The sequence below is a fragment of the Strigops habroptila genome, chromosome 4, assembly GCF_004027225.2.
Source record: "Strigops habroptila isolate Jane chromosome 4, bStrHab1.2.pri, whole genome shotgun sequence".
NCBI classification, from domain to species: Eukaryota; Metazoa; Chordata; class Aves; order Psittaciformes; family Psittacidae; genus Strigops; species Strigops habroptila.
Window position 1 is genome coordinate 62,883,455 of NC_046358.1, and position 23,997 is coordinate 62,907,451.

General features: G+C 40.4%; 1 protein-coding gene across 11 annotated transcripts in view; it reads left to right on the top strand.

The window, feature by feature from the left end:
• CCDC34 (coiled-coil domain containing 34) overlaps nucleotides 1-23,997 on the top strand; it is a 78,624-nt gene that overhangs the window by 42,382 nt on the left and 12,245 nt on the right. For 7 of the 11 annotated variants that reach the window (XR_003991103.1, XR_003991100.1, XR_003991105.1 and 4 more), the window contains 3 exons: nucleotides 16,147-16,288; nucleotides 19,067-19,146; nucleotides 19,272-19,458. The exons of 1 other annotated variant lie outside the window; for it this stretch is intronic. The gene's annotated coding sequence lies outside the window, so the exon portion shown is untranslated. The remainder of the gene's footprint in view (nucleotides 1-16,146; nucleotides 16,289-19,066; nucleotides 19,147-19,271; nucleotides 19,459-23,997) is intronic. 3 more of the 11 variants (XR_003991102.1, XR_003991101.1, XR_003991109.1) reach the window with 3 other exon arrangements.

The window sequence follows — 23,997 nt, forward strand, 5'->3', positions numbered from 1 at the left end:
GATGTCATCTTCTTTGATGCATCGGCCCTTTTTCCCCATGCTTTTTCCTGTCCTGGTGTCATAGCTGCACATCCTGTTAAAAATATTTCCCAGGAAACATTAATTCCCTGTTAATTCCTGAGCAAACCCAAATATGCTTGATTTGGGGTGTAGGTGATGTGTCTGTGGTTTGGTTTTGTGTCTGGCCATCTCAAACATTTGGATTTGGTAGAGGGTAGAGGTTGCAGTTGTGGTTTGTACAGAGATTTAACTTAGCTCCTAACAGTAACAGCTTCTGAACATCCTGACTGACTGTATATGTAACTTGGATAGTCCTGGCTCTTAGCCCCACACTGCCATGGCTGGGTTGCCAGAAGTTTCTATTTATTGATGTATCATGGCTTCTTTCTTTATCTTCACAAAGGTTACTATTTCTTGTCACTAAGTATCCTGGTAATATTATGGTCTGCATATGGATATATATGAAGGGCTCCACTCATCTTTGTCAGCAGTAACTTAATGTGCATTTTAGGTTACTGGGAGTAACATGCTGAGTTTCTACAGGGATAATCTGAGTGTAATTATCACTTGGGTGCAGATCTGAACAAGCTGATAACATCTGTGTAAGAAACTTCTTGTTGAAGCTGTTTTGCCTGTATACTTTAAATGAAAGTTTTTGAACTGCTAGTTTCAGGCCAGCCAGAATAACTCCACATTTCAAAGATGTTTAGAACATAAAATCTGCTAAAGCATCTTCCTGCAACCATTAAACTGCCTGCTGAACTGATTTTGACCATATAAGCTAATGAAGTTCAACTGTGACATTGTTTAAGCTTATTCAAAAAATGAAGTCATTTCTGGCATCTAAAGCAAATCCTTGACGCTTTAAAGTCATGGCTCTGTAAACTGGTTTCTTCTGCATTACAAATAAAATAGTAGTATGCACCATTTCAGACATGAGTATGGGCTGTTTTGCTTTAACTCATATGCACAGTTCAGAAGGTCAGGCATTACCACAGTCTCTCTCCTGTTATTTTAGGGCTCTCGTGTTGTGGTTGGCCCTGATCACATGGCATTTGGTTTCAGTTGTTTTTCCATGGGTTTGGCTTTTAAGAATAGACACATTTCAAGAAAAATCCAACAAGTTGTGAAGTTCACAAAGGCTGAGGACTGCGATTGCTTTTAGACTGGAGCAGTAGAAAGGAGATAAGCACCTTGTTCTCAGGACTGTGACTCTTTAATGTAAATATGGTGTATCTAAGTTACGGGTAGTGGAGAGCAAAACTTGGTGTGGGTTTTGGGGTAGGGCAGAGGCAAAAAGAAAATAGAGGCAGTTAGTGTTATAGTAGTCCTTAGCAGGTTTCTTAGACCAACTGTTGCTAAATTACTTGAAATTTAGAGGCAAACAGAGCCAAAAGTGGAGAAACAGTGCTCTTTATTGAATTGAAGTCCAGTAATTAGTTTGATAAATAATATGATGAGTGGAACAGGGATTCCCTTCTGGTGAAAATGCTGACCCTTTGATCCCCAGCCGTGGCTCATAATTTAAACTGGTGTTTTTCTTGTTTCTGTGGGTTTTACTGTAAGAAGTTTTTCCTACCTCTATGTAAAGACCTGTATAGCAAATGTAGGCACCTTTTGTTTAAAGAGTGCCTGGGGGGAAGAGTAAAAATTCCAAGGACCACATTTCAAAATCTATGTGGCTGTTTAAATGATCAAATACTGGTAGTATTTAAAAGAGTGTGTGTCTCTTCTGTTGTCTCAGTGCTGAAAATTTGCCTCAGGGCTTATAGACTCACCCTCTAAATGATGTGGTAAGATTTTCAAAATGAAGAGCTGCTTAATACTTTAGAAAATTTGTTTGACTCATTCCTAAACATGCTTTTGAAAATAGAATGAAATACAAGCGTGAAAGAAGTACATTTTGTGTAGCTGTGGATAGGTAAAGACTGACTGCTGATGTAGAAGTATTAGAAAGCAAGGGAGACCTGAAGGAATGTGTGCTTAGATCATTCAGTCATAAAGAATACTGTAATATACACATAAATCCAGAGAACATGCAGTGTGTAAGGAACTGCGGATGTGGAGTCCTGAAAGACTGGTGAAGGTGGCAGGGTTCACTAAAGTTTTTCCAACAGCAAACAAACCACTTGGCAGAAGTTTGATGCTGTGGTCCTAACACTTGTGGTTGGTTTGTACCTCACAGGAACATGCCCAAAGATTGATGAAAGACTGAAACTCTTCATGAGAAGCTACAGAATAAGAGAATAGGAAAGATCTCTCTCTCCACTATCTCCCACACCTCCTAGACTGCTTGTTGCTCATAGTACAGGGAAGGTGTGTTCTTAACTTACTTTGACTGTTTTGGTGTAACTAATTTTGTTCAAATACACGAGACAATATCAAGAGCTGAGATTTGGGTTTGTTGCAAAATCTACCTCTTTTGTCACTGTTACTCTAATCCAAGTTAAAACTTGATTCAAGAATACACTATTTTGGTAATGTAAAGTTCTTGTACTTGCAAGAGTGTGAAGTTTGGGCTTTACAATACTAATAACATAAGTTTTTGAAGACATCTTCTATATCTTTTCTATGTAGTTGTCTTAAAATTGCTAGAGTAGCCACAGTTAAACATAATATAACTTCTACTCCAGAGAAGAGCATGACACAGATGAAGTAATGCACCTACTGTAATATCTCTGGCTTCCTTCATTGCAGCATCAGGCTGAAATGAGATATTATAAAGTTGATGTTCTGGTAGCATACAGAGACGTGCTCTTACTTTTTACATTAAAAATTATTTTTATGTATTCCTTACCAATTCTCAGTTTTAACAGTTGCTCGCTGGCCTTGTGTCACCATCAGAGGGAATCAAGTGAAAATTAGAAGCATGCGTGGAGAGTTTAGTGGAGCACCAGGACCTCATCTCCTGTGGCACTGCCTTAAAACCAAGAGCACTGCTATTTAATGAACAGTAGCTGCACTATTTGAATAGTCCTGGTTAGGTCTACAGTGAAGTGAGGATTAAAGCTGGAAATATAACTATTTCCTTGCCTTCTAAGGAAAGGAAAGTAAGAACCAAGACTACAAAAAGAAACAAGAATGTCTTTTTCTAATTATTTATATTTCTGTATAGTGCTGCCTAGTTCAACAAGGACTCAGTTGACTGATTTAACTGAGGCCCCATTTAAATGGGTTTTACTCTGGGTCATCTAGAGTCTAAGAAATGCAGGAAGACAGCAGAAGAAATATATTTCTGTGTGCTTTCAGCATGCTTCTGCAGGGGCTCTGCAGCAAGTGAGCTATTGTGCGTGAAGGGCCAGATCTCTTGGACAGACCCAGTTAAGCTGGGAGGGGAGAGGGGAACCGTGTTCTTAGTGGCAGGAAACCTATTATGTTATATCAGTCAAAACTAAGAAGTATGCACAAATCTCCAGAGACAACATGGATGTAAAAGTGGCATCGCATTCATTAAAAAGTATCTATCTGCTTCTTTCATGCTTAACAGTATGGAAGTATTAAGACCCTTTCTCTTGTATTCTCCAGAGTATTTTGCTAACCCACACAGCTTCCAAATGATTTTTTTTCCTCTTTCCTCGTGATTCTTCTTCACCTTAAGAAAACTCCACTAAAAAATCAAACAAAAAAGACAAAAGGAGAAAAGAAACACCACCCTATCGTCTCACAGCATTCTTCAGTTTCTGGAAGAATATGTCCCTGTGTAACTAGCTTCCTTAGACCGAAGGAAACTTCTATTTGTTTAGTGTATATTTGCAGTGAATGAGGACTCTGGCTATGTGTCTCCAAAATGAAATAAAATGAATAAAAGCAACTTGAATTCATAGAAGTCAATGAGTTTTAGACTTCATTCTTGACTGAGATCCAATTGGACTGAGAAGTCACTCTTTTGAAATATGGTTGAGGTACAAGGTTTTTTGCTGGAGGTTTTAGTTAAGCCTCAGTAAAGCAGTGAGTTTATCCAGAATGAAATAAGCATTGGTCACAATTACACAGCACCAGCTCTCTCAATGCAGGTCAGCTGGTCTTGGAAAATCTGGGATTTGGATAACTAATAGATATTCTCAGCTCTGATTTCCTTCAAGATGGTGGTTGTAGATATTGCTGGAGAAACAGAATGTGTGAAATACTTGAATACTGGGGATTTTAAAGTTCTCTTTTGCTGTAGGTATTGAATCTCTAAAGTTTCAGGTTTTCAAGTATTTAAGATTGTAGCTGTTTTAAGATTTAGTGTGAGCTGGTCTATAGACACAATAGTCTTTTGATTTGTGTTCAGAAAAGAGGAGAGTTTTCCCTTTTCTCTGTACTGGAGAAAAAAACATTAGGGCTAAATATAATCAGCCAGATTATGAATAAAGTTTAAACTTCTAGTGCTTTGAGATTCCCAGGTTAACAAGGGACCAGCAGGCGCAATGGCTTTTGAAGTAATCTTCAAATGTCTCTGAAATATGCTGAGAAAGTACAAGTTCACTGTTAACATTTGGAATGACTCCTTTCATTTCTATAAATTGCTCAGATGGGGTAACTTTAAGGGTTTTTCTAGTGTTAGAATTGGTGCTCGGGGTGATCACCTTCCGTGACTCAAGCTTTGTTTAGGTCTAGTATGGCAAGGGATACAGAAATGCTACAGCATAGCATGGTGCCTGCCAATCTGGAACAGAGTCCCCTGTGCTAGAAATAGACTCATGGGAATGACTCTGTTGTTTTATTCTTTTGTCTCATATGAACCATGGACTGTTGCTGGTCAGAAATTCTCTGAAAATGAGTCAATTCACTGAACTGGAATAGTTGCCAAGAAAGATTCAGCTAGCTGAGTCTCCTGCTTAGAGGATTTTTGGGTTAAAAAAGACCCAACAGTGCCGTTTGACGTTCCCATTCTGACATTTTTCTCTTTTTTCTGTTCCACTGTTAAAATGCTGCTTTCGTTCAGATAAAGGAGGTCAAAATCTGAAGGAAACATTTCAGAAACATGGAAAGCAAAGCTGCTCTCTCCAGCCAATCTGATCTTCTGCATATGCTTAGTCTGTGCACTTTTTTCCCTCCAAATTTTCAACTCCTTTTGTGGTAAAGAAAAATGTTTGAGTTCTTAAATGCTGACAGGTTAGGAAAATTGTTTCCCTTGCTGCTTCCCCCGTAACTGTGCAGCCCTTGTTTGAGGGCTGGTCGCACTGGGACCACAGCCAGGACCGAGGCAATTCACTGGGGCTCTGGCTGGCAGCAGCACTGACAAAGGAGCTGCTCTGAGATGCCTTTGTTTTGTTGTCATCAATGTCCCATTGTTTGCCAGGATAATTGTCCAATTAATCCTAACTGGTAGGATAATTATACAAAGCTCATGTCCAGTGTAAACAGGAAACAATATACTTACCTTATCTTTGCAAGGCATGAAGTTCCCTCAACTCCTATCAGCCTTCCAAGACTGGTCTTTAATTGTTTACTGCCAGGCAAAATGGGGTGACAAATTAACATCAGGGACATGGGATCATAGACTAATCTCCTTTATTATTCAGGTGAAATCCCTGAGTTTAGGGTTTAATTTTACTGGATGTGAGGATTACTACTAGTTAGACTGTGTCCTGCATCTATAGCCATCCAGCTGGTTTTTCAAGTAATCCCGAAAGTTCCTGCTTTAACAAACCTTTTCTCAGTTCCACTAGTACTTCTACTGCTGTGAAAAGTTAAAATGTAATTTTTTTTAGTACCCATAATAAAAAGGACATTTACTAAGTAGTAATACAACTCACTGTATAAAAATCTTACTATAACTATAGCACATTCTTGAACACTTGGTTTAATAATGATTTTAAACAATCACTTAACTGATTCCAATTGTGAGAAGCAGTTCTAAAAAGAACAGTATCTCACGGTAACTGAAAAATCATGTTTAGTTTTTCTCCTATTTTAACCCTTGAGATTTAGGAACAGGTTTTGCTGTGTCCTCATATTGAATATTGGAGCCTTGCAGCATGACTGGGGCTGTTTGCTTCAGTGGGTCTGTTTGTACTGGTAAGCAGACCAACATATAGCTCCTAATAATAACTGTTTCAACAGTTACTGTGTGCAAACTGGTAAAATATTGGGGAAAACTTGGACTGGGAAGACAAGTCTCACTTCTGATTTCAAAGGTCATGAGTAGTACAGAACAGCATGAGTACATATTATATGGTCAGATACTGGCCTAAATCTTATGAGCTGAGGGGATGCAGTGAATGTTGCGTCACTTTTTTGTTGGCAGTTGCTTTGCTCCATAAAACCTCCTGTATTTCCTAGGCTTGCTAACCTTCAGGTAACCATGCTGGAATTCCTAGTGGTAAATCAGGCTCTGGATAATAACATTTCACCACTGGGTTTTACAGCCTTGAGCAGCAGACCCTCACGCATTGTGATTTAGATGCTTGTAGCGTGCACGAGGTCACTGATACTTTCTTTACTCCAGTTCTTCCACTACAGAAGTAGGTAGGTTTTGTGGTAGGTGGAATTGAGGCCATGGTGGAAGTGGCAGGAACATTCCCTATGATAGCCTGAGGGGACCATTTTAATTTCCTTGTACTTCCCACTTATGTCAATGGAAAAGGCATGTCAAAAATAGCTGAAGAAAAGGCAGTTTAACGGGTTCGGTGAAACTTCTGAATGACCTGGTATGTTAGGAAAGACTGTTGGGAGCAGTGTAAAAATGCATCCTTTTGTCCTGAAACACCCTTTCCCTTCCAGGTAGCATCTTGTGCACCCATAGAGAGTACTCCACTATTTTAACGTTTGTTCTGATTTTTGTTAACTCTGTCATCCTCTGTTGTATCTGAACTCCTAGCTGGAAGTTCTGCATGCTGTTTCATACAGCGCGGCTTGTTGTTCCTGTAAACCTTTCTGCCACCTTGTTTGTTCCTGTAAGGCTTTCACTTTACAAAATTCCAAAAGTGCCTCCAAGAGAATCACTGAGTCCACATTCTTCTCATCCATCTTCAAGGATTTTGCTTAAATGATAAACAGCTTTTGAAATCTGTAGTATGGAGCAGGCCAACTGTCGTGGTTTAAGCCCAGCCGGTAACTCAGAACCACGCAGCCGCTCGCTCACTCCCCCGCTTCTTCCTCCCCCTGCTCCCAGAGGGATGGGGAGGAGAATCGGAAGAATGTAACTCCCACGGGTTGAGATAAGAACAGTCCAGTAACTAAGGTACCATACAAACCCACTACTGCTACCACCAATAATAATAATGATAAGGGAAATAGCAAGGGGAGAGGATACAATTGCTCACCACCCGCCGACCGATACCCAGCCTGACCCGAGCAGCGATCTGGGCCTTCTGGGTAACTTCCCCCAGTTTCTATACTGGACATGACGTGCTGTGGTATGGAATACCCCTTTGGCCAGTTTGGGTCAGGTGTCCTGTCTCTGCTTCCTCTCAGCTTCCCCTCCTCCCTGGCAGAGCATGAGACTGAGAAAGTCCTTGGTCAGAATAAACATTACTTAGCAACAACTAAAACCATCGGTGTTATCAGCGTTGTTCCCAGGCTGAAAGCCAAAACCACAGCACTGCACCAGCTACTAAGAAGAAAAAATGACTGCTACAGCTGAACCCAGGACACCAACAAATCAGATCAGCACCTTTGGTCATGTCGCTCATTCGCAATCCCTCTTGAGAAAACGAGTGTGGACTGCTATCTATCTGCTTGGTGACTTTCTGGAATAAGATAGATTTTGGAAGAAATGAAGGGATTTTCTAACCAGCAGCACAACTTCAGTGAAACACCGCCTGTCAGGCAGGTTTCTAATGGACTCTGGCCTCGTTCTCTTCATCTGGCCAGCTTCTCCATCACCAGATCACTCTGAACAGTGACCTTCCTCAAGCTGTAGAAGCTGTATCTCTAGGGATGTCCAGGAGACAAGAGCTTAGAAGCTCATAGCCTGGGCCGTGCCGTGGGTTCCAGCTGAAGCAATAAGAATGGTGGGGTCCAGAAATCTCTAACAGCCACTGAGCAGCTCTGAAATGCCATTTTGTTAAAGCGTCTGAGTTCCTAGGCCAACAGGCAGCAAAGATGTATGTGCAGTAACAATTTTGTTTCAGAAAACAAATGGTATTTCACCATATGTATGGTGAAATATGTATGGTATGTACTTTATCAGAGTTCTGCAAAATTTAAACAAACAAACAAAAAAGGCGTATATTGAAAATCTTGAATTTTGGAGACATGCAGCAATAACTAAGTAGGGAAAAATAGTGCAAGATACACTTCAACTTAAATTTCTGAAGTAGAATTTGCTATGCTAGTTTGTCTAATACTAGGATTTGTCCTATTAGTCAGCTCACATACTTCTTCTCATTCAAGTCTGTGAATAACTGAGATTAAATATTCCCCTACTATCTGAGAGGGATACGCAGTAAGTTAAGGCTGTCAATTTCACAATATCTGCTGCCATCAGTTTCTTTGCTTTTCCCTTTCTGCTCTTTGTCTTTTCTGTTACTGTGCTTGTTCTGTGGACTGGCAACCTGCTCTGTACAAGCTCAACATCAGTCTAAAGACATTAACTCTGACAGTGCTACATCTGCAAACTTCCTGCAAAGGGATGTGACTGTCGTGGCATTCTGGGAAAGAATAAGCAATTTCTGAAGACCTTGTTTAGGGCTTCTCAATGAAAAAGAAGATATTACCACTGACCAGGGAACCAGTAGAGATGTTGATCAATATCCTGAGCTACATCCAGCTCTTTCTGCCAGTTGGGGTAGGTCTGAATTTGCATCCCCTGGCACTGTGTTCACCCCTACACAGACCAATGATATAGCAGGAAAACCAGCTTTGCTTTTTCCTTCATGGATGGCTTTCAAATTTGTCTCAAATAGATGCCTCCTATGCTAAATAGGATGCCAAATAGATGCATTGTGGAGCCTTATAGAGCTAGGTTGTGTCTGACTGCAGGCATCACTGGAGTTTTTGACTGCCCATTGCTGATGGAGTTGCTTCCTCAGTGCAATAGTTTAAGGCTTGTTTTCATTGCCGATGTTCTTGGGTTCAAGCCCACAGCTAGAAATCAGGCAGCAAATGTCTGGGAGGAAGGAAGGACTTGTTGCACTAGTGCTGTAATTGCATGCAGAATATGTAGGTTCAAATTCTGGCTTTACTATAGATTTCCTATGTGACCTTGCACAAACATCCTGGTGTGTCAGTTGCCATAGCAAAGCAGAAATATTGTTTCCTTCCTTCCTCTGCCTGTCTTCCACACAAGCTTTTGGGGACAAACATTTTTACTTAGGATTTTGCAGAGCAGCGCTTGATGCAGTATGGACCTGACTTTTGGTTGGGGCAATTAGCTGCTTCCCTGTGACCAATAACAAATAAAAACAAGGCAGCCTTATTCCGCAGCAATGACAGCCCTGTTCTGCTGTCCAGGCAAGCCTGATCAGAAACATATGCACTGTTTAAAAAGTATTTCTTTCATCTCTTATTGCCAATTCCCTGGTTCATGTAGCCTTCCAGCTATACTCCTCTAAAGAAACAGCCAGTGCCAAAAGTCAACAAGTGAAGCTGTAGCTTCCTCCCTTCACTTCTTGAATGGGACATGGAGAAATAGCAGCTGCTTCTCATGTTCTGGCATCATGTTGATGCCTAAGTCCCCCTAGTGGGAGTGGTCCCCAAGGGGTGGAAGTGGCACCAGCAGGCAGACCAGTGTCTCTTCCTTCAGCCTGTGTTAACAGATGTGACAGGAGGTTCATCCTGACCTGCATCTCTGGTGGAAGATGCACAGAATCAGCCACGTGCTGGGGGTGATCTGTGAGGCAGGGACTAGGAATGGGATCATCTCATGATGCTGCTCTGAATGCTGCTTTGGGCAGCTGCAAGTGCATTTCCCATGAGGAGGGTGTCAGAGTTTGTAATGTTTTAAACTGCTGCAGAAAAGCAGCTTTAAAAATATCACGTACTTATCTGTAAAAGAGCTTTAGAAACAGGGTGTTATGGGCAAGTCTCTCCAGCCACCAGTCTCTGAGAGTGGAAAATGGCAACTGACCCATTAGTCCACATAAGTAGCTTTGGCCTAGAAGTGGATGTAAATGCCCCACACTCTGAGGAAACTCTGTAGGAACAACTTAAGAAACATGTTATCAATGTCTATACTGGGCATGGACTCTCTTGTTAAACTGCTCACTTCTATGTGAGATTGCAGGCCTCTCTGGGACTTCTGTGGTATGTAATGCAAAGCTTTGAGAGATCTATAGTAGCTGGGGAGTAGAAAGGGAGTAGTTATGTTGGTGTGGTGATGCCTTGGCAAATAGGCTTCATTGTAAACAAGCCCTAGGACAGTTACCACTACTATCAGAATGGTGTCTCATGATGGCATGGTGGGATGCTAACAGAACAGTAATTCACAGGGAGGAGTTCTCTCTACAAAATCATGTCTCCCTTTTAAGCTCCTGGTATGTTTCTGGAGGTTTTCATCAGTCAGACGTTGGCAGAACATTGTTTATCCTAACTGAGGAGACCACATCTTGAAGTGATTGTAGGCCATTAGAGTTATAGCAAAGGGCAATATGTTAGGCACGATTGAGGACTCTAAGAAATACATCAAGTAAGGAGGCAACACTTTGATCAGGTTCCAAGAAGAGCATATAAAAACTGATTTTCGATTAAAATGAATTTCAATTCTGCAGTAAGGTGATAAAGGGAAGGAAAAACGCTTGCTAAAGTAATTCTTGTTAGATATCTCTACTTCCTCTCCAACCTGCCCATTTCCTTGCATTTTCCAATGGGTAAAAGATATCTTGCCCCTGCCTGTGAACTCATCGTGTCACTGACATACCCTCTCAACTTTCATCCATTTTCCTCCATTTTCAGTCGTTGCCCTCCTTTTTCTTTCTGGTTGCTCCGTTTCTTGTCCCTGCCTGCCTCACACTCTATATCCATCATCGCATTGTTTATTTTTTATTCTCCTTCCCCAAATGCAGGGGAATTCTTTGCACTCTGGTCGTTTTGAAGCTGTGTATGAATGAGTGGTACCCTCATAAAGGAGTAGAAGTGTTTGCTGTGCTGTCACTGCTCCTGTTAGTTAGGGTTTCTGTAAAGGTCGTTGAAGGTCAGTTCAGTGCCTGAATATCTCTGACTTATGTACAATAGGTTCTCAATTGGTCAAGCTCATATGACTCTCAAAGTCATGTCGTTAAAGGTCTTTCTAGGATTCCCGCGGACTCCATGTCAAATGTATACTTTCCACAATCAGATCCCATGTCCCATTCAAGAAGTGAAGGGGGGAAGCTACAGCTTCACTTGTTGACTTTTGGCACTGGCTGTTTCTTTAGAGGAGTATAGCTGGAAGGCTACATGAACCAGGGAATTGGCAATAAGAGATGAAAGAAATACTTTTTAAACAGTGCATATGTTTCTGATCAGGCTTGCCTGGACAGCAGTCCAGGGCTGTCATAGCTGCAGAACAAGGCTGCTTTGTTTTCACTTGTTATTGGTCACATGGAGGCAGCTAATGGCCCCAGACCTTAGAGCTGTGGTTGTCAAACATGCCAAAGAGCAAGTGCATAAGGCCAGATTTCTGATGGTCTGTTTAGCTGTCTAACCATCTCTGAAGTTGCAGTTTGTCCTTGGTGCTTGTTGCCTTGCAGTGCAGTTGAGTTTGGTTACCTAGTTTTTCCAAGCTCTGTGGAGAACCTCTGCTTCTGTGTTTGTTGCAGAATCCAAGCTTCACTATGCATTAATGTGGAGGCCAGAAAGTGTAGGAAAAGCAGATAAGAATGTAGTCACATGATAGCAAAGCAGGAAGGCAGTGTGTGCAACTTGTTTCTTAGTTGATCTTGACCATCAGCCAACTGTACAGGTTGGGGCTATTCCTTCATCTTTCATGAGTAGAAACTAAGTTTGTGTTTAAATGCTAGATAAATATTTGGAGGAGAATGTGTACATTTGTGTGTCCTGATAAATACTAACCAGCTTCCTGAGGAAAAGGTCTTGCTCCTGAACAAACACCAAGGACAACTTTCCTTATTCCTAAAAAGAGATGTTTAGCAATAAATTAATAAATAGATACAAGATGGGAATCACTCTGAAGTGAGAACAATTAAATTTGTTGACCGTTCATGGGAGGATACTTTTCAGCTTTGCATGTGTTTTGCTGTAAGATGAAATACATGACTTTTTAGTAAGGAAAGTTGTCAGTTAACACTGGATCAGCGGTAATTTTATTAGCCTCAGGATCATCCAGTTTATTTGGAAGAATCTGCTTCATTTTCTATTTGCACATCTGTGTAGCAGCTGCAGGCACATACTTCCCAGGGGCTCAATCTAATTTGTAGAATTACAGGGATTGTGCCTGGCTAGAGAATAGGTCTGTTAGTGTTGCTCATGTTAAAATTTTAGGCTTGATGCCTTCCGCATGTTTGTTTTGCTTTGTTTTGTTTTTTTCTGGGTCTGTAATTAACCCTTTGGAGAAATTTCTCTTAAAGCAAGGTAACTATTGTGTTGTCTAAATCCTGATTAACTGTTTTTAGGAGGCCACAGGGTGTTCTGTGTCCTCTCAGAGTTTCTACCAACAACAGTGTCAGATGAACCGTGAAGCCAGTTGGATTTTTTTTTTCTCTCTTCTCTCTTTCTCTCTTTTAATTGCGTACAGAAATCAATTTCTCCATTCCTGGAAAGCAGCCACTCTCACAGAAATAGCAGTTGACAAAAGAAGTGTGTACAAAGCACACCATGAAGAATGTATCAGCCAAATTAAACCTTGAAGATACTTTTGGATGGCAGGGTGATGTTGACTAGGTTTGAATTTGGTCAAAACACCAAACACAAGGCTTTACTACAATATTTACCAGTCTCCAGCAGCAGCCTGCAGCTCCTGCTGCAGCAGGGCACAAGGCTGTATTCTTTGACCACAGTAAATCAGTAGTGGCAGGGTCGGTTCTGCAGGCAGCTCTGTGCAGGTGGACTCCTAGCCTCTCTATTTCAGTCCAGCTGAAATCTACCATATGTTTATATTCTGCAAGTGAAAAGTATCAGGAGAAAAACCCAACATTTTTCCATTTCTGAACCTTTGGACAATATATCTGTTGTCAGGGGTCTGACTGACCAGGGCTTCTTGCCAGACTGGAACCTCATAGAGAAAAGTGCCACCTACTGAATAACCACTACCACATCCTGCCCTCTTCCTTTACTGTCTGCTTTCTAAACACTGCAATAACTTGGCTCATCTGCTCCAACAAAAGCTGACAGCTTCATGTCAGACACGTTCTGTGCTTGGAGGAGCCCTCAAGCTGAATTTTCAAGTGGGAAAATCATTGCCCTTTTGTGTGAGCGGGGGGTATTGCTCTGTTGTCCTGTGGAAAGTGAAATGAGGTGGTTTTAAAACTATTTTGCTGAAGTTTTGGATTTGTTACTGGAAAAGAAATTGCAGCTGAGGAGAAAAGGCACTTACTTTTTGTCAGGCTAGCTCTAAAAACATCTATTTGTAAACCTAAGCCAATTCTTTTCCGTTCAGACTTGCTTCTTATTAATCTCTGTTGATCTCCGTTGTTACGTTATCTTCACAGTGCCTTGTTTCACTCCTGCTGCTGCAGGGCCTGGGTTCGCTGGAAGAGCTAGGTCTTTCATGCCAGATTATGGCCACACAACGCAGTCTGAATCACAGAAATCCTATCACAATGGAAAGCTTAGTCTGTGGAGAAGTTTGGCACAAAGCAAAAAGAAATGGGATTCAGGCAGACTTCATGAGACATGAAAACTGAATGGAAAACAGGCCAAAGAAAAGATTTTAACATTTCCCAGTATTTTGGGTGGTAAATGTTTTTGTGCGGAATAAATCTCAGTATTTTAATAGTTCCTCTTTTGTTTGAAAAGTTAATAGAATATGTATTCTTTATCCACAAGATCAGATTTATAGCTTCTGTTGGCTGTCCGTATGGATAGGTTATTGAATGGAGCATTGTAAGGAGGCCATTTAAAGTACACTGTCCTTAGGTGTTACACTGTTGAAGGGAAAGGTGTTAAGGCATAGGACCAGCAGTTAAACATCGTTGAACTTAGTATTATATCCAGATCTTCGGTTACCGTTACCCATATAGGATCACTTCCCATAATGAATACAGTGAAATCTTTGTATTTTGTAGTTAAAAGGGACTTTGTAACCTTTATATCTACCTAGCCTGACTTTTGGTCCGTATTTTCATATCGCCTGTATTAGTTTTGCTTTCATTCTTGACTCATATGGACATACTTATAAAAGATTTAACCATTTTATTTTAATGTCATTGATCTTGTGGTAACCATCTGAAGAGATAACTACTCAATCCCAGCAATTTGTTTCTGGCATGATCATAGAAACTTTTAATGAAGGAAGGAGCAAGCTATTTTATTTGGTTTTATCGGAAAATTAACTATTATTTCCAGTCAGTTTTCTACTCAGTGTGCTATAGCTAGTGATTTGTTCAAGAGATTATTAAGAAGATGATTTACCTTCTTTTTGTATGGGAACAGGGTTTATAATTTGATAGTCTAAACAATTTGATAATGATTTCCAAGTACAAAGGCGATTTCAAGATAAGTACTGTTCATTAACTGTATGTGGACTAATGATACCTGATGTTCATCTGAAATTCGTTGCGTAAGATCCAAGTGCACTTTAGCCGCAATTACCATACTGATCCTGTTGAAATAATTGATTAAACCCCCATAATCTTCAGTGGAGCCAAGAATTCATCCTCGCTTGAGGCCTTTAAGCTCTCTTTCTCTTTCTCTCTTTAACATCTGCCCTCTCCCTTCCTCTCTCTCAGCCTAAATTCCCCAATCTATGTTTATGGGCTTACTACAGCCATCATTAAAATGCAGCTATTCCTGTTCAGCAGCTTGCAGCAGTGTTGCATAAACGAATGAACAGAAACAAAGGAGTGGGGTATCAAATATCGTAGGTGCCTAGAAACTTTGTTTTTGACATTTAAAATAGTATTAAACCATATTTTGACATTTCAAATCACACCACCTCATCTTTGTGTCTGCTCTTTCTTCATTTCTGACAAACTGAGCTAATTCTGTAAGAATTGCTCAAGTGCTTGAAAGCACATGTTGGCAGGTGCAGCTAGAAGCTTGCCACAACATAAGCAGGCACATACAATGGATTCAAGACTCTCTTGCCTTCAGTTAAGGATAGTTTTATCATGAATTTAGGTGTCAAAAATATCAGGTCCAGTGAAATAAATGAGAGATGACTAATCACATTTTCCCATTGTTTACCTTTCATTCATCATCTGTTCTTTAACTACGAGCTCATTATTTTATATTCCTTCAGCTGAATCTCTGCAAAAGAAATATATTCTTACATGCTGTGTAACCATCTGTTTGCTCTGTCAACCCACAGAGTTTTGCCTTTCAGGAGTCTGCCATGATATTATGCAAACATGTCTGTTCATTTCCTACACCATGTTGATGACCTCTTTGGCCGTGTTCTCTGTTCCAGCTTTCACATCTGTATTTCTTACTGTGTAATGCCCAGACTTAAGCCAACTCCATTGCTATTTGGAGAACTTCAAAATGAAAGGAAAAGATTAATGGTCGTTTAATAACCTGTGAGCAAAATTCTCTGCTTTGGTTGTCTTCATTGTTTAACATTAGTTGATGTATGTGCAAAAGAAAAAATTAAGTAATGAGAACAAACTTGACTAAGTCAGGAGATGTTTGGAAGTCAGGTGTATTTTTGTTTTAGTGAAAGCCTGAAAAAAGTAGCAGTTCTGTGGGAAACATGAAAAAATGTGCATTAAAAGAAAGGGATTCTGCATTGGTTGGCTTTACTAAAATACATTTCTAGACTGCAGTAATGCTTTTGTGGTCTGAAAAGCAAATAAACATTGGGTCACATTCTTAGTACATGCCTGTGAGTATAGGTTGTTGAAGTCAATGAGGTTATGCCAGTATATTTTAGCTACAATCTGTCCCTGCATACAAATAAAACTGGTGATGATAGGCCATTTTTTATGACTGCACAGGTCAATTTCAGGTTCCCGAAAGCTGTGCTCTCACTAATAAGTACAACAGACTGTACAAAGGAATACAAGTTGCATATATTATTAAGCTATGGATATTTTTTCCTACTAACATATTAATAGAAATATTGCTTAACTTCCCCCCCCCTCCCCCTTTTTTTTTAACTTTTTTTCTTTTCCCTGCTGACAGCAAAGTAGATAAATGGATGGCTTTTGCTAGGCTGGAACTGCTGCACAACTCTGCTCCTGGAATGGACTGCCCTGATCCCAGTGCTGAGTGTGAGTGCTGTTTCTAGAATGCTCTCCAGCGATGGGTATCTGTAAGAATGTTGGTAAGGAAAAGTACTATCACTCTTAGGCATACAACAGAAATAGAAGAGGTTACTGGTTGGCTTTGTGCCAAGGCAGCACAAAGTACTATAGTGCTTCAAGATGCTTTTAAGGAAGTTGTCTTTTTCTAGCTGATTTTGAAAGCAGAATGTTTGAAGGAGCTTAAGGCTCGTTGGGGTAAATTTTGATATTGGCCACACACCATAGTGTAACCCAGGAAAAATTCAACTGAAGAAAATAGGGCCATAGTAGGAAGTACCTCATGTTTTGTTTTTGCAGTATCATATTTGCTAACATAAAACACATACTTACAAATAAATTTTACAGTGGCTTTATTTCTATTAAGAAGTATTAGAACATGAATTTTCCTTTTTTTTTTTTGTTTTGTTTTTTTGGGGTTTTTTTTTTTTTTTTTTTTTTTGAGTACTTCACTGTGGGGCAATCCATAAAGTTTCTGAAAGTGAAAAGTTCTCAGGGAATTCTACCAAGCCCCACTGGATGGCTAAACCAGTGTGCTGGGGAAGGAGTAAGAAGCACTTGCATTTGAGGTAAACATTTATGACATCAGTAAACATTAGTTGAAAATTTAGTCAAGTTATTTAAACTGCATGGCCTCATGAACTAAATGTAGTTGAAGAAATGAGAATCTTAGAACTAAATAGAAGAATATAGTGTTCTGGGGACACTAGGTCCCCAGATAGGTATTTGGGTTTTTTTAACACTGGATCAAGATATTCCCTTTTTGTTGTCACTGCTGAGCCCAGATCTGGAATGCTATTGTCTCATCAGTGGGCTTCAGAAAAATGCTAGTAATTCGAAAGAAATACAGGCAGAAGCAATACATTTTGTTTCAAAGGGAAAGTCCTCCTCTTGTAAATGCAGTAGAAAGTCTGTATTAATAGTTTGGCTAAAACACAGTTAATGCTTTCCAGGTATCTGCGCACATGAATATATGTCAGGGAGAGTGACTGTTTATATTTCTCTTGTTCGTAATTATTTCCCTTTACATTCTCCCAGACAGAAGACAGTTTCTGCAAACTATCAAGAAACTGATATTAAAGTTTCTTTCTTAGGATGGTCTTTCTCCTCAAGGATTTAGCTATGGTCAGTCTTGTGTTCCTTGCAGTTGTACTGAGACAGTTGTTAGGCAAACGTTGCCCTCCACTGGGAGATGAATAGATTACTTTAGCAAAAAGCTCTCCAGTTCTCTGCTCTGCATGTCCTAAAGCAGTTCCTCCCAGATGAGGAATTTTGAGAAGCCCAGGGCTCTTGACACCCCTCTGGAGGGTAACCCTCCAGGTTGTCCCTAGGAGGTTTTGTCCTTGTTTGGTACAAAAGGGGCCATAAGTCTGTTCCTAAAAACAAAGCAAGCTCTCAATTGCTGCATGCAACTTGTTGGCGAATCGCTATGCCACCAGGACAAATTTGCTGCAATTGGTGTGCAAAGATCCATGGCAAATCTCCAAGCTTACTGAAATTTTCCTTCTCATGTAATTCACAGCAATTCTTGAAATCTTCCCAACTTTTTCCTATGTTGCTATTTTTATTTTGAATGGGAAAGGGGGAAGAGCATATGAACAGCACCAGATGTAGACACCTTTAATGTAAAATTATACTCTGCTATTCTAAGAGCACACAGAGCTGAATTCATGATGCACACTGGCATCAATACACGGTCTGCATTCACAAGCACTTTGTGAAATTGATTCCAAAGCAAACATTACTATTTCATCTGGGAGAACTGCCTATGTACAGACTGCATTTTTAGAATAATGATGGCAATGCCTTGCCTGCCATGTTCACTTCCAAAAACTAAGATTGGTTCCTTTTTTTCCTAAGCCTGTTTTGGGAAGCAGCAGTTCTTGGCTCTTCAAGAATTCATGCTAGCAAGGAACTTAATTGGCTCGTTAGAAAGACTAATTTGGCAAATCAGATCATAATGTTTTATCCAAGGTTTACAGTTTAATATAATTCTGAGTAATTTTCAAGACACTTGGGAAGCCAGCTGTGAGCAAGGATATAGTGAATGGCAACTCCAGATGAGCTGGGGAGCTGGCTGCACCACAAGTAGGGGTTTGGGGATGCTTCCTCCATTGTGTGTGGAACAGCAAGTGGAGTCCTGAGGCTGCTGGATAAGGCCTTCTCCAGAGAAAGACTCTTCAGTAGCAAAGTATGCAACTCCTTTATGGTAGCTGGATACAAAGGCTCTCCAAATAGTACAGTAACACCTGAAACAAATGAAGGTGATTGCTTGATTGTTCATGTGTTGACACAAATGCTCTCCTTTCCCTTTACAGCTCACATTGAGCTGAGACTAGGTGTTTTGTAATGTAAATTGCAGGTATTTACTGACTATAACAGCGCCGTGTTTTGAGAACTGTACAGTGAACCCAGTTGTTTCAGACATTTACAACTATCAGCTTCTAAACCATTTAAAATCACTAGATTGAGACTTCAGTATTTCTCGTGGACAGTGGAGTTGCATTTAATGACTATGCCCGGTTTGAGTGGTTTCCAAATATGCCATTTAGCTTATACATTACTGTATTCATCACTTATCATCACTTCCTTAAATTGTAACTACCTTTGTACCTGTTACATTTACACACATGCACGCATATGCACACACCGTATGAGTAATTCTCTGTTGTGTAAGCCAAGAGCTTGTGTGTTTCTATCTGTTCAAAACTATGAGCCTAAAGCACTTGTTAGTTAAGAGATACGTAGAAATTCTTGGCTTTTACTAACTATGTCTCTTTCTCTCTCCCCCTATTTTCTAGGAGGGATATTTCTACGTTACCTGTCATGTTGGCCCAGGAGTCCTCCAGTGACATAAATGATGTGGAAAGCCTGTTTCAAAGTAAATCTATTATAGCTTAGTTAATATTGGAGTTTTAGTAACAGGCAAACTAACAAAAGAATGGTAGTCACACAGAGCAAAAGAAATAATGATTTTTTTTATTATTATTTTTCTTTTCCCTTGAGGAAGATGTTCCAAAACCAGAGCTGGCAGCTGCAAAGACCAAGCTTGCAAAACTGGTGGTGTCCTTTATGGCCACACATACCATCTCCAGAAGACTATGCTGTGAATAGTTGTTTCCCTCTTGGGATGATGGGAGGAGGAAGACACACTCCACCTCAGCTTTTCAAGGCATAGGAACACGTGGCGTAGGTCTGTGTCATTTTTCCACTCCTAGTTTCTCACTTGATGGTGACAGAAGTATGCTCACTGTGGGCTCAAGGCTTTTGCTGTATTTGCAAAGCATGAGAAGGCTTTCCTCACCTGTAAAGGTTTGTGATTGTACTTCCTTTTTATTTTAACAGAATTTTATATGGTAGATGATGTGTGCACTGTGTGTTTTGGGAAAAGCAATGCTTTAATAAACATTCAGCAGAGTGTGATTGGTTCAGCCCACCTGCAGCTGATTTTTTTAAAATCCATAATGCAAGCAGTTAAAAAGATACTCTAATCACCAGCAGGAAGAGCAAAACAAAGACCCAGCAGGAGAAGCCTATTTCTAATTAAGCCCATGGAACTGAGACTAGCCGAAGAAGGCCGACATAACAGAAATAGGTAGGCCTGGTGCTAGGTTAGCCTCAGGAAAGTTACTGGAGTTTACAAGTTAATTTAGATCCAATATGTGGTTTGTTAACGACCCATTCCACAATTCTTAGAGGTAAGAAAAGTATCCTCCTAATTGCAGATGGGGCTAGATGCCATGCTCTGTTTCATTAACCCTGACTTGAGTGGAGTCGGGATTTTGTCCTTTTAACAATATCCAGCTCCCAGAAGTTTAGCCATTTTGATCTCACTAGGTCTTCTCTTATCTTCCTGTTTTGTTTCTGTAGTATTGCAACTTTAAAACATCTTATGTGTAAGTCTCTAAAGTAATGGCTTGTGCAGCACCCTCTGAAATAGATGACTGTGTGGCCTCGTACAAATCAAGAAACTCTGCAATTTGCCTGTTTTGTAACCTTTCCTGGGCTAAAGAAGGAACACCACAAATTGTCTGGGAAGGTGGTCTAAATTGTTTTTGCCAATCTACATGTTTCGTCAGAATTTACGTTTGCACCTCACTACATAGATCTACAATGGTACCCACCACACTGCTAATGATGGCATTTTCCCTTAGGACTATGTGATTAACTTGTGTCATAAAATAGCATTGCTAGGGCAGTCTGAGCCATACTCATAGCTAGCAAAAGCCTTATTTTCCTCTTCCTCTGTGGTTTTGGTTCTTCTTTAAATCATATGTTTCACTTTCTGTATCTTTTCACTGCGATGTTGTCAAAGCTTAGAATAGGTATTTATGCACTGATTTAGTCTGTTCTCACAAAAGGTCTGCAAAAATCTTTGATTCAGCATTTGTTAGTTTTATGCAGTCTATTGTCTAAACATCCCTAAAAGCTACCCTAAAGTTTAAATGAGTTTAAATTTAAGAAGAAGAATTTTACAGGACGTGCCCAGTTTGTACAAAATAGGATCTTGGTATTATCCAGCCTTTCTTATTAAAAAACATCTAGTTTTAATGATTTGAAGTCATAAGCAAAGTTTATTCATCACATTCTGAATGGTAGTTGCCTACTCAAACAACGTGTGTATGCTTGCTCATAGTCAGTAGTCTCTTACCTGGAAACATAGGTTGCTGTCTTGCTCATGAAGATTATGGAGTACCTCCTCAAGCTTCATGACCTGACTAGCAGTGTTGTCATATTTTTCTTAGTTTGTCTGCTGTTTTGTTGTTCTGTTAAACATGTGGGAAGCTCTTGTGCTTCTTCCTTTTCAGACTGCTCAGACATGCTGCAGTGCAACCTCCCTTGCTGTAACAGCAGCTCAGAGGTCCAGAAGACCTATGTATTTACATATTCCTATACTGTTATTGCCATGTGGTCATATGTAAGGAACAATATTGCTCCTACGTGGTGCTCAATGATTTTATGAAAGAAGAAGGAAGTCCTTTTTCTGTGCTGTCTTTACTTGTAGTATCTCTTGGACAGTATAGTTGAACTAGAAGCCTTATTTGTATATCTACATGCAGGGAGAGACACTTCCTTTCCTGTGAGCAGGCAGAGCAGGCGGTGTTTGAGAGCCATGCTGCTCAGGCGGTAAGCCAGGCACAGACCCAAACTGTCCTAAGTCACAGGAATCCCAATGACAGGCTGAGACTGGCATCCCAAAACTTTTGGGTTTTCTTTGTTTTCTCTCATATGGCTTGCAAAAGCCACTGTGCCAGCATGTCCCATTCAAAATCCAAAGTGCCAAGCCACCACTTTCTAAGTGGTAACATCCCTTAGTACCTCCGTTCTAGCCACAAGCATAAAATTGACACCCCTGGTAGATCCCAGTTCTTGATCACCTGAATCTGTGAGCTGCCAAACCAAGACATAATGAGTGTATAATCCACCAAATCTTTGTATCCCTGTGCCCCACATGCCACGTAAACTGCTGATCACTTTCTCACTAAAGCAAGGGCTTCAGCAAAAGATGGGAAGCCATAACTGCAAAGTGTCATAAGAAGACTGAAGGATGGACCAAAAACCATGTTTTTCTCAGAGCATCTTAGGTCCACAAGTATTTGTTCATCAGGTCTGAAAGTGGGAGTTGGGGCATTATGCCCCCTCTGATATGGAGGAAAAACTTTACATGAGCCTGGATTTGGTGCTCAGTAAAGCTTTGTACTGTGCTGTACAACACACTATGTCAGTGCTTCAGGATGATACCAGTTGTGTGTATTTTAAGCAAAAAAATACTGAGCTTATTTAACAAGTAAGAAGGGGTTAATATTTAGTAGCACATATTCTTTGGGGAAAAAAATGTAGGGAGGAGGATTGTGGTACCTGGTTTGTTTATTTTTGCAGCTGAGGTTTTTTCCTTTTAGGATGCCAGCATGCTGGAGCAGTGCTCCATATACAGAAGGCTCATTTACTGTGGCAGGCAGGCAGCTGCTCAAAGCTCTATTTAGTTTACGTTGTGATGGGTGGCTTGAGTGGGAGATATGAAGAGTGAATTAACAGCTTTAGTAAGAACACATTGTTTGTTTTCCCATTGACTTTCCACTTCACATTACCTTGCTGTCTTCCCTCCTTTGGGTTGCTGTTCTTATCTGTCTTGCTCGCTCCTTGTGTCTCCTGTCTTTCAGGACTGCTTTCCTGCCTTGGTTTTGTTGCTGGGTTTCTTTATTTTTTTATTTATTTTTTTTTTTACTTTTCCCCAGGCTAGTTTGCTGAAGAAATTATAAATCATTGCTTCTGCTGCTCGTGGTCTGGGTGGAGGCCCGCTTCCCAGCCAGGACAATGTTCTCAGTGTGAAGACCTCAGGAATCCAGTAATGCCCCTGTTGATGAATAATTCATATCTGGAGGGAAAGATGCCTTCAAACACCTTTTCTAGCTGTGTTTGTCCTAAAAGGTGGCTGAAGGAGAAGAATTGCTTCTTCTGCTTTCCAGTAAGAACTGGTTTAGCTCACCGGTACAGAAATGGTTTAGGATGCCCTTATCAAGCCCCACTCCAACTTACAGCCAGCCACCAAAATATGCCAATGGAGTTGAGGCAAGGCAGACCTGTGTCTGTAGGAGATAGTTTTGGAAGGAAGTTGAAGTAGTAAAGCTGTTAGGATTGTCTCCAGTAATTTGGGGGGCCGATGTGAAGGCTTTTTATCCTTTTTGTGGTGCCTTACCACCGCAACAGGAAAATGTCACTGTTCCGCAAAGAAATGTCCTGTTGGTTTTTGTATCTTCCTTTTTCTTTCCTTGCAGTACCTAGACATGCACTATACAACTCAGAGTGTAAAAAAGTGAATTATATAACCCCTAACTTGAGATTTATAGAACTAGAAGTTTTGAGTTCTTGTTTTATCTTTGGTTTGTTTTGGGGTTTTTTTTTTCGTTCAAATGTTGAATGCCACAGAAAGACAAGGCTAAATGGGCCCTTGACAAATCCTGTAATTTCTTCCCCAATGCAAGGCCAGACAGCCCATATTTATGAAAGTCCCCACAGATGTTTTCCCACTTATCCTCAGACATCTGCAATGATGAACAGTGTAGTCTGATACATTCTTGACTTCTACTGTCCCAACTATGAGAATTTTTTTCTTAATTTTCTTAATTCTTGAGTTTTCTGTGATGAAATATAATCCCCATGACTTTTATTCATCACACATCTTGAGAATAGATTTCCTTTCCTTCCTGAAACATCCTTTATTTAGTATTTTACCCACTTCCTGCACTCTCATCTACAGGCTAAGCAGTCCAAGTTCCGCCCTCATTCTCATCCAACTTTCATCCAGTTCCAGTAGCTTGTCTTCTTTGCCAAAATGCAGCACCCTGAAATTAGGCATTGAGCTCCATCTGAGTAGACTGGAAGTGACACTTCCCACCTGAGCCCAACGAGTTGTACACTGGTTGTACATCCCAGTGTGACATTCACCTCTCCCAGGGGATGGCCTGCTGACTCAGGCTAATGGCATTACTGTATCCTTTTATCCAGCCCATGGTTGATATTTGTAAGACCATTTATTCGTACTCACAGCACCTTGCACTTGTCCTTATAGAACAGCATCCTCTTCTTTACAGTCTGCCCTCCAACTTTTTGGTTGATCGTCCTTATCTTCATGTTGTTCATCAATTAATAACCTCATTCTTCCACTCTCCTGACTGTTGGCTATGTGCTCCTGGTCATATAGTCATAGTAAAAATCCCATAGCAATCCCTGG